At 44.1% G+C, this 19,082-nt stretch overlaps 1 long non-coding RNA gene across 1 annotated transcript; it reads left to right on the forward strand.

Annotated features, from left to right (window-relative positions):
* The first annotated feature begins 957 nt into the window (after positions 1 to 957).
* On the forward strand, positions 958 to 16,337 carry LOC143273888 (uncharacterized). The gene is made up of 4 exons (XR_013052150.1): positions 958 to 1,048; positions 13,396 to 13,467; positions 14,137 to 15,749; positions 15,924 to 16,337. It is a non-coding gene; the product is annotated as an uncharacterized LOC143273888 (long non-coding RNA).
* The last annotated feature ends 2,745 nt before the right edge of the window (positions 16,338 to 19,082 follow it).

Consider the following 19,082-nt stretch of genomic DNA (forward strand, 5'->3'; position numbering starts at 1 on the left):
TCAAGAAATGACTCTCTGGATGGGAACTTGATATAACAGTAGTAAGACTAACAACTTAGGAGGCTGGAGTAATGAATCAGCACCTAGGAGCTCTGGCTGCTTTTCCGGAGGACCTGTATTTGATTCCCAGCACCCACATGGTGCTCTCAGAACATGGCAATTCCAGTTTCAGGGGATCTGATATTCTCTGCTGGTGGGCCCAAGGAATACACATGGCTGATACACAGAAAATAAAAATAAATAAACCTTTAAAAGTGATTTTAAAATTCAGTCCCAAGAATAAATGAGACTGAATGAAATAAATGACTTCTGTACAACAAAGGACACCATCATTTGGCTGGAGAGGAATCTTACAGAATGGAAACAAATGTAATGGCTAGTATCTAGAACATACAAAGAACTAAAACAGGAATAACAAACGCTGACATCGAGAAAGCAACCAACCAACTAAAACCGAGACATGGAGCTAGACAGACAGTTCCCAAGAGTGCTCAAAGGAAGAACACAAATGGCTTATGTGGTGGTATTGCGTTCCCCAAAATATTGTGCACCCTAATAAACTTGTCTGGGGTCAGAGAGACAGAACAGCCACAATAACCTCACCTGGCCAACTTCTCAGCTGATCTTGTTTCTTCATACTGGAAGCCTCTGTGTCCTCATATCCAAATGGCTCTCAGCTGAACTGTGCTGCTCAAAACCTAAAAGCTTAACCAGCCAAATGCTTCTAGTTTCTGGTCTTCACACCTTATATACCTTTCTCTTTCTTCTGTCACTCCCTAGGATTAAAGGCTTGCTTTCTGGGATTAAAGGCATGAGTCACCATGCTTGGCTGTATCCTTGAACAGATGGATTTCTGCCTCTGGAATGTGCTGTGGATATCATTCTATATAAATAAAACACTGATTGGCCAGTGGCCAGGCAGGAAGTAGGTGGGACAAGGAGAGAGGAGAATTCTGGGAAGCAGAAGGCTGAGGCGGGGAGACACTGCAGCCGCCGCCATTACCAGCAGCATGTGAAGACGCCAGTAAGCCACCAGCCACGTGGCAAGGTATAGATTTATGGAAATGGTTAATTTAAGATAAAAGAACAGTTAGCAAGAAGCCTGCCACGGCCATACAGTTTGTAAGCAATATAAGTCTCTGTTTACTTGGTTGGGTCTGAGCAGCTGTGGGACTGGCGGGTGACAAAGATTTGTCCTGACTGTGGGCAAGGCCAGAAAACTCTAGCTACAGGAATGCTAGGACTAAAGGTGTGTGCTACCACTGCCTAACTGTGATGTTTAATATTGTGGCTGTTTTGTCTCTGACCCCAGATAAGTTTATTAGGGTGCACAATATTTTGGGGAACACAATGCCACCACAGGCTTATAAATGTGTTTTAAAATGTAAACATCTTTTGTTGTTGTTGGTATTTTACTCTTTTGGGGGGTCCACCACGCAGCTCCCAAATAAATAACACACAGAGGCTTATTCTTAATTATGAGTGCCCAGCCTTAGCTTGGCTTATTTCTTGCCAGCTTTACTTAACTTTAAATTACCCTGTCTATCTTTTGCCTCTGGGCTTTTCCTTTCCTATTCCTGTATACCTTTCTTTGTTTCTTACTCTGTGGCTTGCTGGTTGTAAAGCTGGGTGGCCCCTGGAGTCCTCCTCCTTCCTTGGCTGCCTCTTCCTTTTCCTCTCAGATTTCTCCTCCTATCTATTCTCCCTACCTGCCAGCCCTGCCTAGCCTTTCTCCTGCCTTGCTATTGACCAGTTCTTTATTAGGCCATTAAGTGTTTTAGACAGGCATAGTAATACAGCTTCACACAGTTAAACAGATGCAACATAAATAAAAAGTAGCACATCTTAAAATAATATTCTACTACAATCTTTAGCCATGATTGAAATGCTATTTGAAATGACACTGGCTCCATCTTACCCCGGTCAGAATGGCTGGGGTCATCAAGCAAACAAGTATGTGAAGAGAACTCATTTTTTTGTTTGTTTGTTTTGTTTTTTGGAGACAGTGGGTTGTGTGTGTGTGTGTGTGTGTGTGTGTGTGTGTGTGTGTGTGTGTGGCCCTGGGTGTCCTAGAACTTGGAGATCCACCTGCCTCTGCCTCCTGAGTGCTAAGATTAAATGTGTGCACCACCATGCCCAGCAAGGAGAGCTATTATACACTGTTGGTGGGAAAGTAATCCAGTAGAGACATTATGGAAATTAGTATAGAGCTTTCTCAGAAATCTAAGAGCTGAACTAATTTATCATCCAGTTTTATCACTCCTGGATACTCAAAGAATTTCTTACCTTATCCCAGAGATACTGGCACATTCATAATGAATGTTGCCCTATTCACAATATCAAGAAAATGAAATTAGCTTAGAAGTCCATCAACCGATGAATGAATAATGAAAATGTAGCAAAAAACACAGTGACATTTTATTCAGGCAAACAGAAAAAATGAAAACATGAAATTTTCAGAAAAAGGACTAGAAGTGTATAGTACATCGGGTAAGGTAACTCAGACTTAGAAAAACCCCACATGTTGGCTTGCATGTGCAGATTCTAGCTTCTAGCTTTGACATGTGTGCCTTTTTTAAAATAACAGGGTGAAGTAGAAAGGGGACCATGAGAAGGGGTACAGTGTCTTCAGCTGGAGAAAGTAGAAGAATGCATGTGATTATTGGGGTGGGGAGATGGGGGGGAATGGCAATCAAAACTAGTGTTGCATGAAAAAGCTGTAAAGAAATGAGACATAATAAGTAATAAAAAAATTAAGTTCAAACAGAGGTACTTCATGTAAGTGAATAAAGCTGCTCTCAATAGCCAAAGACTGTAAAGAAAAATTCCAGTACCAGAGGTGGGTTGTTCTTCAATGAGTTATAGGTCAGGAGGCTCCTAACCTTTCCCCAAATAATACAGGCAAATTGCCACCACGGCGGGTGGCCCACCAGAACTAGATAATTCTGGTGATGGTATCCTACTGCTGATGGCGTCACATGCCTTGGTTGTAAGACGCAGGGAGCTCAAGCTGGGACTGAGCTGGAAACCTCCACTCTGCTTGCCAGCCCTTCACAGTGCCAGCTGGTTCCACGCAGGCTGCAGGGGAAGAGTCATCATCACGTCAGCTGTGGACCCTGTGTGCCATAGTGCTGACCAGCTAGACAAGGTATCCCCCCTGGTGCCATAGTGGCAAGTCTGTTAATGGGGGTAACCAATGTTTTATGTGAATCCAATGGCTGCAGAGGTCATCGGACTTTGAGGGGAAGCTACTGTGGTTGTTTTGCTAAGTGGACATGAGGTGCCATCAAATTACCTTCTCAGTAACTGGATTTGTGCCCACGGATTCCTGCTAATGTTAACTTTCATCAGAGAAGCTTCATTACGCAGTGGCAATTTCAGAGACTCAGAACTGGTCAAAGTACTCAGAATAAGGGATTGCTGCAAGCTCAGAAAGAAATGGAGCATCTGCGTCACCCCCTCCAAGACTCAAGACTATCACTAACAATCAGAAAGATCTTAAGGATCAGAAAGAATTTAAGCCCATAAGAAGAGGGAGAATGCTTCGGAACGCCGACTTTCAGGTACGATGTGGCTATTGAGCTCTGGAACTCATAGCAGTCAACAACCTGTCATGGAGTGTGAGGGCCAACTGGATCTAGATGCCATCAAGGGTTGATAGGAGGAGTATTGTGGCTCACAATAGTCTGTAGTGGGATCTGCTGCCCTCTTCTGGCAGCAGGTGTACATGCAGCTACAGCACTCAGACATAAATTTTAAAAATATTTTTAAAAAAGAATAGTTTCTTTTCAATAAAAGATGGCCTATTTTGAGCCTTTGTAAAGGCCCATTCTTGTTTCTGTGACAGAAGAAAAACTTCAAATTGCCCCAAACATAAATGCTATCAGAAGTATGTTTTGTTTTAGTGTGAGTTATCATCATCACGGCATTTGTTTTCTGTAAAGGTGGACATTTCACATTCAATGCAGTTTTAAATAAAGAGTAACTGATATTTCTGTTTTTAAAAAAAAACAATTCACAGACTGGTTGAGTGGATTAAAAAAAATAAGACATGTCTATTAGTTGTCTCTCAGAAACATATCTCACCATCTAAGGCAGACACTACCTTAGTGTGAAGACAGAAAGAGATATTCCAAGTAAGTGGAACCAGGGAGCAAAGAGTTCTCATTGTTCCAGTACTTGACAAAATAGACTTCAAACCAAGACTAGTCAGAAAAGGTAAAGTTACTTCAAGCTGATTAAGGAAAAAAATTCATCAAGAAAATATCACAGTTTTAAACACATAGAACCTGCTAGATGACTCAGGGGTAGAAAAGCATGACTGCAGGTCCCATGACCTGAGTTCCATCCTTTGATCCCATAGAGTGACAGGGAAGAATCAAACTCCTAAGAGCTGTCTCCTGATCGCCACACAGGCTGTGGCACACACCGACAAATAAATAAAACTAAATAAATACTTTAAACGTCTATGTATTAACACAGGAGCACTGTTTCATGAAACAAATACTAGATGTAAAACCATAGATTAATCCAACAGAAAAACAGTGGGTGACTTTGATAAGCCAGTCTCATCAATAAGGAGACTGTGATAAGCACCATAACCAATGGGCACCTTGGGGAGGAAAGGGTTATTTGGCTTACAGGTGATAGTCCACCATTGAAGGAAGACAAGGCAAGAACCTGGAGGCAGGAACTGAAGTACAGACCACGGAGAATACTACTTCCTGATTGTTCTGCATGGCTTGCTCAGCTCCCTTCCTTCCTTCCTTTCTTCCTTCCTTCCTTCCTTCCTTCCTTCCTTCCTTCCTTCCTTCCTTCCTTCCTTTCTTCCTTCCTTCTTTCCTTCCTTCCTTCCTTCTTTCCTTCCTTCCTTCCTTCCTTTTTTCTTCCCTTTTCTTTTTTAAATAACATTTTTATTAATTCTTTTGCTAATTTCTTGCCCTGAATTTTGAATATATTCATCCTTCCGACTCTTCCTAGATCCTTCCCCACCTCCTTACTCCCTACCCAACCAAATTCATGTTCTCTCTCTCACTCCCTCTCTGAAAAATCACTGGGTCCAGTTCGTGTTAGTCAACTACTCCTGGGCATGGGACTTGCCCTGGAGTGTGGTTAGTATGCTGGTTTTCACACCAGTAAAGAAAACTGACTCTCCCTCCCTCGGAAGCCATCAAATGTCAATGGCGCCTCCGATGGGGGTGGAACTTCAAGCCCACCACCCCTTCTGATTCAGGCCTTGTGCACACTGTCACAGTCTCTTATGAGTTCATATGTACATCTGCCTGTTGGGACTAGAAAACAATGTTTCCTTGAAGTCATCTACCACCTCTGGCTCTTAAAATTTTTCCAAACTTCTTCCTCAAATATCTTTGAGCCTTGAGTGGAGGGATGTGATATAGACATCCCATTCAGGGCTGAGAACTCTGAATTCTCTTTTTCTCTGCATGTTGACCAGTTGCTGTATTAATTGCCATGCACTGGAAGAAAAGTCTCTGATGAAGGTGGAGGAGATCTGCAAATTTCATAATTTCAGTTTCTTTGATAGCTGAATATTCCGTTGTGTGAATTCATGGCATTTTCACTCTGTTTATCAGTTTATCTCAGCTTTTCCCACTCCCTGACTACTGTGACTAGGGCAGCAATGACCAGGAATGAGCAAGCATCCCTATAGTAAGATATAGAGTCCTTGTGAATATCATGGCTGGATCTTGTGGTAGATCTATTTTCAGCTCTTTGAGGAACTTTCAAACTGATTTCCCTTTCCTCCTATGTTAGGATAAACAAGGGACTCTTTCTACCTTTAAACTTTTCAAATGTGCCTTTTTATTCATCAACTTCATTTTGATGTTTCTTCACTACATAATTTACTTCTCATAGGCATGATCTTATTAAGCCATATCCGACTTTTAAAATTAAAAAAGAAAAGAAAAGAAACCTTAAGGACCCCTCCAGACAACTCTTAGATTTGATAAACACATTCAGCAAAGTGGCAGGACACAAAACCAACATACAAAAATCAAAATTTTCGTGTATACCAATAAGAAGTACACTAAAAAAGAAACCAGGGAAATTATTCCATTCATAATTTTTAAAAAATCCTCGGGAATATCCTAACCAAGGAAGTAAAAGACCACCACAATGAGAACTTTAAAAGAAACTGAAGAAGGCACTAGAAGATGAAAAGACATGCCCATATATTCACAACCTGGGAAAAAAAATCAATGTTGTGAAAATGGCTCTTTTTAAAAAAGCAACCTACGAATCCAATGCAATACCCATTAGTATTCCAAAACTATTCTTTCCATAAGCAGAAAAAAAATTAAAATTCATATGAAAGCACAAAAGACCGCAGATAGCCCAAGTAATCCTGATAGAAACCAGAATAATGCTGGAGACGTCACCTTAACTGATTTCAAAACATACTGAAGAGCCCCTGTTCCTGAAGACGCATATTTCTGATACAGGAATTGGAGGAATTAAGTTGGAATTGACCTGCAATCCTTCTCCCTGAAGACCGACCGGCTCTTGTAGTATCGGAAGGTGCATGCAAGCTGCCAAGAGGGAACAAAAAAAAAAACAAAAACAAAAAAAGCAACCAACAGCTCTAACTAACTAGCTGTGAGAGCTATGAACCACATCAGTGACTAGCCTGGCAAGTTATCGACAATGGTGCCATAGAGGTGCTGGAGTAACTAACAGCTTTCCACCTGGACTTAAGGCCCACTCAATAGGAGGGAATTCACGTCTGGTACTGCAAACCTAGTCCACTGCCTGTGCCTGGAGAGGTCATTGATCCCCGAGGAAAACCTACCAATGTCATCATCCTAAACCAATTGATTTCTAACTGCATTCTAAATGTGTGTCCTTCTACCTGCTTGAAAAGTGTGGCTCTCACTCTTCATCGAAGGAGCTTCTCTTGACAGCAGATGGAGATTATTACAGAGGTCAACAACTGGAAAGATGCAGAGACTCGGCGAGCATGGAATGCCCAGACCTGATGGATAAATCTACACTGCAACTCTTCCATCTAAAGCCTAGGGAATATTGAGGAAAAGGGGGGTCTGGGTCGTGCACTAGGCACCCATCTTTCAGACATTGTTCCTGCCCCAGAGCCCTGCCTGTTTTCCTTCTTACGAGTCTACACATTCCCATCCTCTCAGTGCCTCCCCTCAGACTGTCCATGGTATCCCCACCTCAGAGAGCATTCTGGAACACATGAGATAATCTCAGTTCTCTGGGAAGCTCTCCTAACACAGAGTCATAGATTAACACTTTATAGAACATCCAGTTCCTTACTTTCCTCATAAGAGAACTGACAGAGTGAAAGAAAGTTCCAGAAAAAAACTTGCTTCTTCAGCTGAACTTTCTACCAGGCAATTAAGTGGTTAGAACCTCAATGACTGTGGAGACATTAAAAAGTTACAGGTCCAGAGCGTAATTACAACTTATTTTTGGCTATTTTTAGCTCTCTAAATAGTCTTTTTTTTTTTTTTTTGCCTTCCTCTATGCTGGACCTAACATCTAGCAATTGTTTTAAAAGGCTTTTTTGGAATGTATTAACTTAATAAACCCTGGCTTTTGTCATCTGAGGCCCCTAAGAGAGGCTTCTCCACTCTGCTGTTACCCACCCTACTTAGTGTTTCCATCAATATAGCTTTAAGTGCCTTGAGTTATGATTTGCTTTGTTCTGTTATTATAAAAAAGAAACTCCATTAGACTGTTGGGACATGGAATTTGGGGTCATCTAAATCTGTGTTCTGCAGATACTAAAACCACATCTTTCAGCTTACAGGGAATAAGAGGGCGTTTATTCTGGAGCCCTTTGGAGTGACCACGGCCCAGGAATACAGTTTGGGGTTACCCAAATTTCATGTTCCAATACGGAAATGGTTTCTTGAAGTTTTATGGCTTGCAGAACAAAGAAAGACACAAAGGCAAGTTTAAAATACATTGGTGGGTAGATCAAAGAGAGGTTACAGCAAGATGCGGGGAGCTTTCTGGTATGCCTCAGATGCTCTCTGGGGACGTTCTTAGCCTTTGGATTGCTGGAGGCTAGTGATCTGCTAAGTTAATAGACATCAAAGGTTTTTATCTATTAGTCACAGGATGTTAATTCTGACAGAGAGGTAGGCAAGCTATGGCCATTCCAGGAGCTAACATTAGTCCAAGCCAAGGTAATTAGCCTCTGGACCAGCAACGTTCCACCCTCTCCACATCATTGCTGTTCTAATCAGCCAATCATTCTTTGCAGACACATATTCTTTCCAAGAGCACTCCTTCATGGTTCTAAGGCTGCCGTCACTCATACGTGGCTCCGGAATGAACATTTCTCAGCCTCTTTGAAGTAAGGGTTGTGGTTTGGTCTTTTTGCCTTTGTTTTGACAACAGTGAACATTTAGGTTACTCATCAGGGCACACATCACAGGCATCTGTATGTTAACCATCCTGGTCAAGAATAAAGATATTCTGAACAGAAATCTATGGCCCTCCCTTTATCCGTCAGAGTGATGAAACCCTGGACACTAAGAAATTGGAGTTTCCAGCGGAGACTTACACGGGAAGAAGGAAAAAGCTGGGGCCAGCTGTAGCCAAGGAGGGGGGTGGGGGCGGGGCTTGTTTGCTAGAGAGAGATTCCACTTAGTCCTAACAACCTATCAGACACCTTGCAGGGGAGACCAGAGCTGAGACAATGATGGGTGGAGCTACGCCTTGGCCAGGACCAGTTAGCTATGCATACCTCTTGTCATTTACTTAAAACTAAACCTCATGTCAGGACCCAGAGCATGGACTTTAGGGCATCACTGGTTTCCTTCGTTCCTCTTCCTAACATGATCACTTGAGCAAATCTTTTACTACTTTTCACTGTTGTTTATTTGGCCTATCGAGGGCAGATGGCTGAGCTTGACTTGTGAAGGCTCCCAGGGTACAGGCTGTGACACTAACAACTCCAACAACAGACACATAAAAGGCAGGCAGGCAGCGCCAGCTATACCGGCCTTTGCATGGACATGGATACATGTTTCCCTCTGCTGCCTGGTGAGAGGGGTGGGGGCGGGGAAGACGAGAGCTAGGAATGATTCAGTATGAGGCCGCTGGATCTGACGGCCTCAGCCTCCCACAGTTTCTTCTAGAGCTATCCTGGATACTTTGCAAAAGTGGAAGTGGGCAATTCTGTCATCTCTCACACAGAAGAGACCATCATAGGAGGTATCAGCCTGGCATGCCAGTCTGAGTTCCTCTCTCTCTCATTCCCTCTCCCTCCCAGAAGACCTTTGGGCTTTAGTAAAGAATAGACCTCTGGCGGATGAGGCAGTATAGAGCAAGCACCCTCAAGAGATTACTTATGCTTGGGATCTGCTTAAGAGAATTCTCAACACCTAGAAACTATGGAATGCGTGCTAGAGGCATTCTTCTGTGAGCATGGGGACAAATAGATCAGTTAGGAAACAATGAGGGGACAAAGGGGGAAAGAGAGAGGATCCATTCTGGGCAGGAGTCAGCCATGTTTCCCGGTATTCTGGTTCATTTTAGTCATCCTTGTGTGTCTCCTGACTCCTTGAACACCAACGCCCCAGCACAAAGATGTGTGATGGGAAGGAAAGGGGTGTGGATGATCTAGAAGAAAAGACAGAGATTTAACAGCTCAGAGGCAGAATGCGATGGAGGCAACAAAAACATGAAAACACAAGAAGCAAAGTTGGGAAGCAGAACTTTTGAGAGGGTAGGGCGGGGGCGGGGATATGGAGATGCCAGAGAGGCAGGGGCAAGGCTAGGAATACTGAGAAGCAGAGGGTGAGGGGTTCACGCATAGGCGTGAGGCCAAGCAAGAGGCCGGCAGCATTCCTCCAGGTCCTTCCATTAGCTGGGCTCCAGCCTATCATGCTGCACCCCAGCAGAAGTCACCACAGAAAGTAAACTACTTGGCTGTTTCCAAGATGGGTTCTCTAGGCAGAGGGCAAATTGCCTGCTTCTTGCGTAACACACCAGGCATGCGCAGAGCTCTGTGCTCTTCCACCCAGCCGAAGCCGAGCATTGCATCATGCCCAAGGGACTTGAGTAGCACTTTAACTTCTGCCTTCTCTCGTCTCTGCACCCAGTCCAGATGTGTGAGCTTCTTTCTGTCCCAGGAAAACCACACAGGGCACATGTTGCCTTTGGCCGCCTCTACATGGTCTCACTGCCCCTGTCCTTTTCCATGTGAGAAAGCTGCTACCCTCTTCACTTTCTGGGTCTCTGTCCAGAAGGAGGCAATCTCCTCCCTTCGAATCTCCTACCCCAAATCTTAGTAGAAGTTATGGCTCTTGCTTCCAGCCAAGCCCACACTCCATTCTGACTCCTCGTACTCCATGCTTACATCTTATACATCGTTATCTGCATGCAGGAATAGTGCTCTAATTTTTGAGCCACACATTCCTCAAGAAGAGAAACCACAGTTTTCTGCTATCCATATCCCTTAAACTCCAGCACAGTGTCTAACAATACTCCCTTCTTAAAATTCCCCTTCTTTCCTGGGTTATTTTATAGGGGTGAGAAGAAGAAATTAAGCACCTTTGTACAAAGAGGACATTGGAGAGGGCAAAGGTATCGAAGGCTATTGGGGTCCTGCCCCTTGATAGCCTTCATCCAGAGTTCCATAGAGATGCTATCAGTTGTGGATTAATCTGAGGGGTTCACTAATAAATCTATATACATGAAACTCTTTAGTCTATACACTTTATTCTTCTGAGTCAGTTCTCTCTCTCTCCTCCTGTCCTCTCATAACTCTAACTCTTTTCCGTCTCCATCTTCATCCTCATTCTTCTCCATCTTGGTTCCTTCCCCGTCCTCTCCCAGAACTGATCTCTCCCTTACCTGCAGCCTGACTCTTACAATGTAATGCAAAACTTCCAAGGTCCCTACAGGAGCCTTGATAGCCAGCTTCATTTGCAACCCAAAAGGGGAGTGACTAGAGGAGGTGGGGTCAGCTAAAGCCTGGAATAAGTCAGAAAGGGAATTTATGTGCTCAAAATATATTCTTATAAATGGTTAGGTGAAGCGTTATGAGTCTATCATAAATGTGCTCAAACTCCAATCTTACAGGCGGCTAGCTAAAAGAATCTATAAGTCACTAAAATAAAACTGCCTCTATTTTCCTGTGCCTCTACATCCAGGCAGGGCAGGCCAACTCTGCTAGGAGCTAGGAAACCTGCCTCACAGCTACATTGTACCTGGGTTGCAAAAACCCTTTTGTTCTGAGTCAGTCGCTCTGGAGTGCCATTTGGGCTGTGGGAGAAAGGAGGGCCTGGGCTTCCTTTGCACAAGAAGCAAAGCTATGCACCAAAGTTCACCTGTCTCCTAGGCCTAGGATGCTTGAGAAGAATTTCAGGCAAAACACACTGTTTAAAGTTCTTGGGGAAGTTATGAGTGCACATGAAATTCATAGCAGAAGACAGCTGATATATTAGAAGCCGAATAACACCAAATACTCCCTGAGATTTGGATTCCTTTGGAAAAACACCTTGATTTTTCCAGGCATAGCTTTTACCATATTCAGCTGAATTCCTACTACATTCCTGCAGCTTGTAACACAAAGGGGTGTGCATATGGAGACCCAGCCTCTGTCTGCATAGATGGGGAGACCCACAAGTGTGCCGTGATCTGCAGTGTGCTATACGAACTGAAGTTCTGAGAGGTAGAGAGGCCTCTCCAGGGCTGGAGAGATGGCTCAGCAGGTAAGAACACTGGTTGCTCTGGCAGAGGCCCTGGGTTTGATTCCCAGTAGCCACACAGTCATTCACAACCATCCCTAACTCCAGTTCTAGGGGGTATCTGAAGCCTTCATATGACTTCTATGGGTACCAAATATGTATGTGATGCTCAGACGCACGGCAGACAAAACGCTTACACATAAAAAAATGAATAAATCTAATAAAAAAATTTTAGGGGTTGGAGATTTAGCTCAGTGGTAGAGGCCCTGGGTTCAGTCCTCAGCTCCGGAAAAAATTTAAAAGATTCTCCAAGGGTGACTTAATGATTAGAATGTCTGTGGTTGTGGAGAGCTGGAATGTTATAATAGGTCAAGAGCTGAATTATCTTGGGCTATTTTTAGCCCCCTTCAGCTACTCATTGCCCATCTCTGTGTTTGACTTACTGTCTGGTGACTATTAGGTAAGTCCTTTCTGGACTTAACAGACCATCGGCTTCTACCAATCCAAAGGCTGAGAATGTCATCAGGCAGTGCCTGAGGTCTATAGCAGAGAGTTTCCTGGTTTGCTGTAACTCACCTGTCTGATGCTTCCATCTATTTGTTTTATTGCTGTTTTTTGTTTGTTTGTTTGGTTGGTTGGTTTTTGGTTTTTGTTTTTGAGACAAGGTTTCTCTGTGTAGTTTTAGTGCCTGTCCTGGCTCTCACTCTGTAGACCAGGCTGGCCTTGAACTCACAGAGATCTGCCTGGCTCTGCCTCCCGAGTGCTGGGATTAAAGGTGTGCATTGCTATTGTTTTTGAGACAGGGTCTCAAAGAGCCCAAGCTGGCTTCTAATTTTCTATGTAGCCAAAGATGACCTTGAACTTTGACCCTCCTGCCTCTATCTCTACATAATGTGCCACCATGCCCTGAGAAACATTGGGCAAGGTGACCGACCACATGGAAATGTAAGCAGCTGTGGCTCCCTCTGACTGGCAGACTTGAAACAACGAACCCCAGAGAAATAGGAGTTTTCCCAGGAATCTCACACTGGGAGAAGGAAAAAAAAACCCAGCCAGAGGGAGAACTAGAAAGAGATTTCACACAGTGCTAACAACCTGCCGGACCACCTTAGAGGATGGAATAGACAGAAGCCCAGACAATGAGGGGTCAAAGGTGAACAGGACTCTTTAGATGTGCATGCTGACCCTCTAATTAACCTTTTATCTCACTTCAGGACCCTGAAGATGGAGTTTGAGGTTCCCTGGATCTCTTCATCCCACCCCCTGAAAGGCCACATTAAGCATCTCCCCCTTTTTCACTTCTTACTTTTTACTTGGCTCTCTTAGTTGGCTTACTGAAGGCGGGTGGCTGGACCTAACTTGGCACCTAGCCCCTAAGTTCAATAACGGAAAGAAGAACACGGGATCTTAGGCAACAATTCCCCCAAGTCTATGAAGGGGCCTGACATGACATATAGGTTTAAATAGAAAGCAAGAGGTACACAGGGCTGAGCCATCCTGGTCAGGTGTAGATTTCAAGGAGACAACACGCATTCATTCCATATAGCTCCTGGGAAGAGTGAAAGTTAGCATGCTTCACATGGCAAGAAGATCCAAGTTGTTCTAAGACCTAGGAAGAGGCTCAACCAAGGATGAGGCGGCAGAAAAGGAATTTCGTTCACGGAGGCACTCAATCAGCTCATTTCTGTGGTTAATTTTATCCCAACAGGAAGCACAGGGAGTCCAGGAGTGACGTCACATCAGACTTGATTTTGGAGGATTCTTCCAGCAGCGCTGTCGGGTATGGAATGGACAGTGACAAGCTGGAGGCAGAGAAAATTAGATACGATGTTCTGTTGTTAATGTAGAGGAGAAAATAGAAAGCCTGGGTCAGGAAGAAAGAAGGCAAAGAGAGGAAGAGCCAGGTGGAGCTGGGGAAGGAGGCATGTAGGCAAGGGCCAAGGAAGGGGCAAGGGGGGCCTGGCTGCCAGGGATTTATGGTAAAGACCAGAGTTAAAGGGGTTTTTGAATAGAGCCTGTTGTTTCTAAGGTTCTATACAAAGGAAGTAAATGTGGATGTTTGGCCCATAAAAAGGCCATGCTAGATGTTTTGGAATCATTCTTGCAAACTTGAGGGCATGTGGGGGGGGCCGTCCCCACCTTTTTCCCCAGGGTACTCCCCAGGAATGAGGGATAAGAGATTTAGATAGAAATATAGAGGGGAGAGAGAGACAGAAACACAGGATAGGCTTGGGAGGGCCTGGATCAATGTCCACCAGCCCCTCTGTCTCTTCTAAAGGGCCTTTTATAGGAAAGCCAAAGGGTGAGCAGAAGGCCTCCCCCTAGCTCAGCCAAGTGCAGACGCTTTCAATCACCCGGTAACCATGCACGTGGTCAGTCCATCCTTTATGCAGCCCTGCTGGGTAAAGCAAGCTCAGATCTCACTAGGAAACCTCTGTGGACTCCACAGGCATGACAATAAAATAATAGAAGAGACAACCCTCAAAAGTGTGGGGACAGGGAGAGAGAGCCCAGCATCAAGCTGCAGAGCATCTACATTAAAGGACAGATAAGGGCAAAAAAGTCCATTCCTGCCAAGAAGAACTGGTCGGAGAGGTGGGCGACATTCTGAGTGGTCAACAGAGCAAAAGAAGGCTGGTCTTGTGTTGGAAGCTGCGGGCAAGGCAAGAAAAATGGTCAGAAAAGATTTCAAAGAACAACAGGAATAACATTGCGTGTCCTACCTTACCTTCAGAGTTGTCTTACACTGATACACAACTCTGGAAATCATAAAACACAACAAAACAACAACAACAACAAAAAACCCTGAAGTGTGGTGATTCTTGATCACTGAAATGTGAATTAATCATTAATCATATCTAACAGAATGCAATGGGAAGTAGCTTGTGGATAAACTAGGTGTTTTATTTTATTTTTTACTTTTTTATTTTTTTGTATTTTGTTTGTTTGTTGTTTGGATTTTTGAGACAAGGTTTCTCTGAGTAACCCAGGTTGTCCTGGAATTTACTTTGTAGACCTGGCTGGCCTCAAACTCAGAGATCTATCTGCCTGCCTCTGCCTTCCGAGTATTGAGTTTAAAGGCGTGTGTTATCACGCCCTACTATAAACTCATTTTTTATATTTGTAAATTTATTAACTTCAGAGTTCCTATATAAATGTGGCACTTTGAATTTTCCTTTGAATCAATTGAAATATCTTACTGTAAATAGCCCTCAGTTGTTGGTGATTAAATATAATTTGACATGAATTCATTTTATGTTTATATAAAAGTTATTTAAATTAGAAAAATTTGCCCACAACAGAGGAAAATAACTGAAAAGTCACTGTCAAGTTCTCTAACTACCATGGAATCTCTTTGGTAGGCTCATAGGAACAGAAGACAGAGTACAGAGTCGGGTGAATGAGTAAATAGAAACAATGGCTTTAAAAACCCTGGCTTCGAAGGGTAGAGAGGAAGTATTTTCTGGATGGCATCAACTTGTGGGAGGAAGGAAGGATCGTTTTTTTCTTTTAGGGGAATGTTTCTATTCTGTACATTACAGCCCCTCAAACTGTTGGTACTTCAATAAACTACACAGGGTATTAAAAAAAACAAAACCTTCTGAAGAAGAATTCCTAGAAAGAATCTGTGTCTACAAGGACCGATTGGCCGATAGAACTGCAGTGATGTGGAAAGGTTGGAATGGTGCAGATCCAGAGCCTAGTTAGTTTGTCTTGGACTCATTTTAGCCCTCTGAACATCCATTCCTTGCCCACCTCCATGTAGAATCTAATATCCCGTGACTAATGGATAAGAACCTTTTGGGATCTATTGATTTAGCAGGCCATTAGCTTCCACCAACCTCAGAGCTAAGACTGTCATCAGATAGCATGAAAGATGATCTTTTTGCTGTAACTACATCTCTTACCTTGATTTATGTTTTTTTTTTTTTCCCCTCTGTTACTGTAAAACCCCGTGAAAACTGCTTCCGCGCGGCAACACGGACCCTGGAGTTTCCCGGGATGTGATCACTCAGATTTGGCTCCAGAATCAATTATCTCTTGTTCTCTCTGTGATGAGAGGTGTGTTTTTGCACTGAAACCATGATAGTGGCACTCATGGAGGGAGGGAGAGAGGTGGTTGCTGAGGAGGTAGAGGCGGAGTACTTCTTTTGGTATGGCGGCCTTCTGTGAACAAAGAACTCCTAATTGCTCCTAAATTTGAGTTTTGTTTTGTTTTGCTTTCTTTTGAGACAGGATCTCACTATGTAGCCCTGGCTGGCATGGGACTCACTATATAGATCAGGCCGGCCTGGAACTCACAGAGTTCCACCTGCCCCTGCTTCCCAAGCATTGAGACTCATCTTTACACGAGAGCCATCTGCCTGTGTCCCCCTTTTCTATGACGATCTTATGAAGACTGAGAAGCAGAGTGTGTGCCTGGTGTCACATCTCACAGTAGCGGAGGGAGGGCCTTCCAGTCGAAGACCTGCATGCATGCTTGCTCTTGCACTGATTGGCAGCGAATACTGTAGCCGCAGCAGCTGTGTGGTCAGGTAGCTCAGTGGGAGAGCACGTGCTTCACATATATGAGACTCTGAGTTCAATCCTGCAACACCATCACCCCAAAATAATGTGTCCTAAATAAAAATAAATGGTTCATAACATTTGAACTTGTAGTCTTCTGAAAATCTGGTTTGTTTGCCACCATCTAGACATCCCTAAAAGACACCAGGATTACAGACTCCAGACATGGTGATGTTCCCCTGAACTGAGAACGCTTCAGCATTAGTCATATTCAGATCTCGGCATTACGCCTACGTAGCCATCCAATGGCCCTGTTAGTCTTGACAGTTCACTCTTTTCTAACCTTTACTACTGCTTCATTTTGAAGAGAGTTCCCTATTATTTTGAGATCTATGTGTACCTTTATTTCATTTTTAGTAAGATACTGAGAGTCTGGAAACGTCCAACCTAGACTTTGACCACTGTAACAATTTATTATATCTTTCTATCTCAGAATCATTTTCAAAATCCCCACTCGATCTTCTCTGCCTCACAGGCTGTCTGACCACTTTCCCTTTTCTTACGGCTTCTCTCTGAGTCTTCTATACTCGATCCTCAGGGTCTTTGCCACTGCTGGTCTCTTTATCTAGACTCATCTGTCCTCTAGACAAACGCCCAGCTTCCTTCGCTTGTAAAAGACTGTGCAGGCCTTTTCTGACCAAGCACCATAAAGCAGCCCACTGTCCCGTCGACTCTCTGTGCTTGCAACATTTTATCTGTCCTTAGCACTTCCTTCTCTAGCAGCTGTTTATTTCTTGTCTATTCCTCTGCTGTTTCAGTACTGTTCAATGAGAGCAGGGTTTGTGTTTTCTTCCTGGTATTATCCCAAGGGTCTGAAATTGGGACTAGCATATGGTAAACAGGCAATAAATATTTGCAGCATGAATGAATGGTTTTATTAAATAGGAAACCAAGACTTAGAAAGGCCAAAGGATTTCCCTAAAGGCACAGGGACTGGGGAAAATGAGAAGAATCCATACTTTATACAAAGCCACACCATGTCCCCTGATGGTCCTGATGCTGAGCCCATGTGTCTTCTCTGAGGCTCAGGGGCTTTTGCTTAATTGGGTCAGATGGCCCCAGAGGTGCCTCTAGATTTGAGGTTCTATGTTACATTGCTAAGTATCTATTTTGATGAGGGGATCATGGGGGCTCTGAGAAAAGCCAGATTTGGGGAACCCCTCAGCCTCTCCTCTAGCATAATTCTGAGAAGCCAGTCTCTGCTAGGAACAGCGACAGGATGCTGTTTGAAAAGGAGCCTTAACTAGTGTGTCTTGTGGGAAAAGGGGACATTAATCTGAGTCTCAGAATATGAACTGTGCCCCAGGCTGAGCCTGCACAGAGGACACCAGGACAGAGGAGGACAAGACCAAGCTCCCAGCCTGGTTCTGGCTTCTGCAAGTTCTGTTCTCCCCAGGAGGCTGCCTTTGTAGCTAATTACAGTCAGTAAAGGAAATGGGAAACTGAGCGCTAATGAACTGATTTTTTTCCCCTTCCCCCAGGTGCTTTCTTTGCAGAGAACTGATCCTTTGAATTTAGAACCCTGGGGCCTGGCAAGATAGAACCGATTAAGCCCAGCTGAACAAGCACATTCTACTATCAGGTCATGGCTAGAAGAGTGTTTGCACCAGGCAGTGGGGTGTGTGGTAGAGAGAGGATGATGCTACCAGGATGGAATGCTCTATCTAATGCCCTGGCATTACCAGCCCCAGACAACTCACATTTGGATAGCATCCTGCAATTTACAAAAGGCTTTTGTAGCTCTCATCCCACTGACTGCTCACAGCATTTTCCGGATAAAGGCCAGGTGGCTCAGGAAGCTGTGACCTGTCATGTATCGCCCAGTTACTCACAACCCTGCTTAGCTGTTACCCTAGCCCTCATCCTGGAGTTCACGCCTCTCTTTGAACCCTTGGGTAATGGCTGATGCTTTTCCCGATGTCTCTGAGATAGGAGCAAAGGGTGGTGGGCAGGTGCCTGTTACACCTCCCTATCCTCTGAAAAGATTTAGCGTGAACTAGGGTTTCAAAGTCTAAAACTAAGCAGTTTCAGGAGAATGGAGACCATAAGCAATCTATTTCCCAGAGGAGGAGGGAGATGCAGAGATGTAATTTTCCTCAGAAACAAAGAGTGGAAGGCAGGATTTTAACACCGTGTTAGTGAGGACAGGCTACGCTGGCTCACAGGGAGGAATAACCACAAACCATCAGCATCTTGGAAGCTAGGACTATTCAGGGGTAGAGCTCTGTTCGGCATACACAACGCCTTTGATTTGATCTCCAGACAAGCCCCAATTCAATATCTTAGCAAAATGAAGATGAATGTCTCCCTCAACTCCCATGTTTTATCATGAATTGACAAAGGGACTCTGTTTTACACAATCACTCAGGAGCCCAGGCAGAAACCACGGCAAAGCTCACAGCCTGGAACTGAATCTAGGTACTTGGACGCTCTTTTTCTTAACAGACATCAGTTCCTGATTTAGGCCCACAAGATCATTAAACACAGGACAAGAGCTGGCATTTCGGCCTTCGTCTGTGTCTGCTGTTCCCCTCTACTTTGGATCACCTGTTTACCCACAGGCACGTTAATCATCCAAAGAGTGTCTGTCTATCAAGTCTATCTTATCCCCTTCAAGGTTGAAGGCACAGAGACAAATCATTGTCTTAAACCTCCAGTCACCCTGAATTCACAGCAGAAATTCGCAGGCCAGAGATTCCCCAGCCCCCATCAGATGAGGGTAACTGTCCACAATTGGCAAAGCAGCACACTGGAGCAGAAGTGGTCATCTTCGGGGAATATGTCTGATCCTTTCAAGTGGTGGCAATGACCAGAACTTCTTCAGAACAC

Source organism: Peromyscus maniculatus, chromosome 6 (assembly GCF_049852395.1).
Source record: "Peromyscus maniculatus bairdii isolate BWxNUB_F1_BW_parent chromosome 6, HU_Pman_BW_mat_3.1, whole genome shotgun sequence".
Taxonomy (NCBI): Eukaryota; Metazoa; Chordata; class Mammalia; order Rodentia; family Cricetidae; genus Peromyscus; species Peromyscus maniculatus.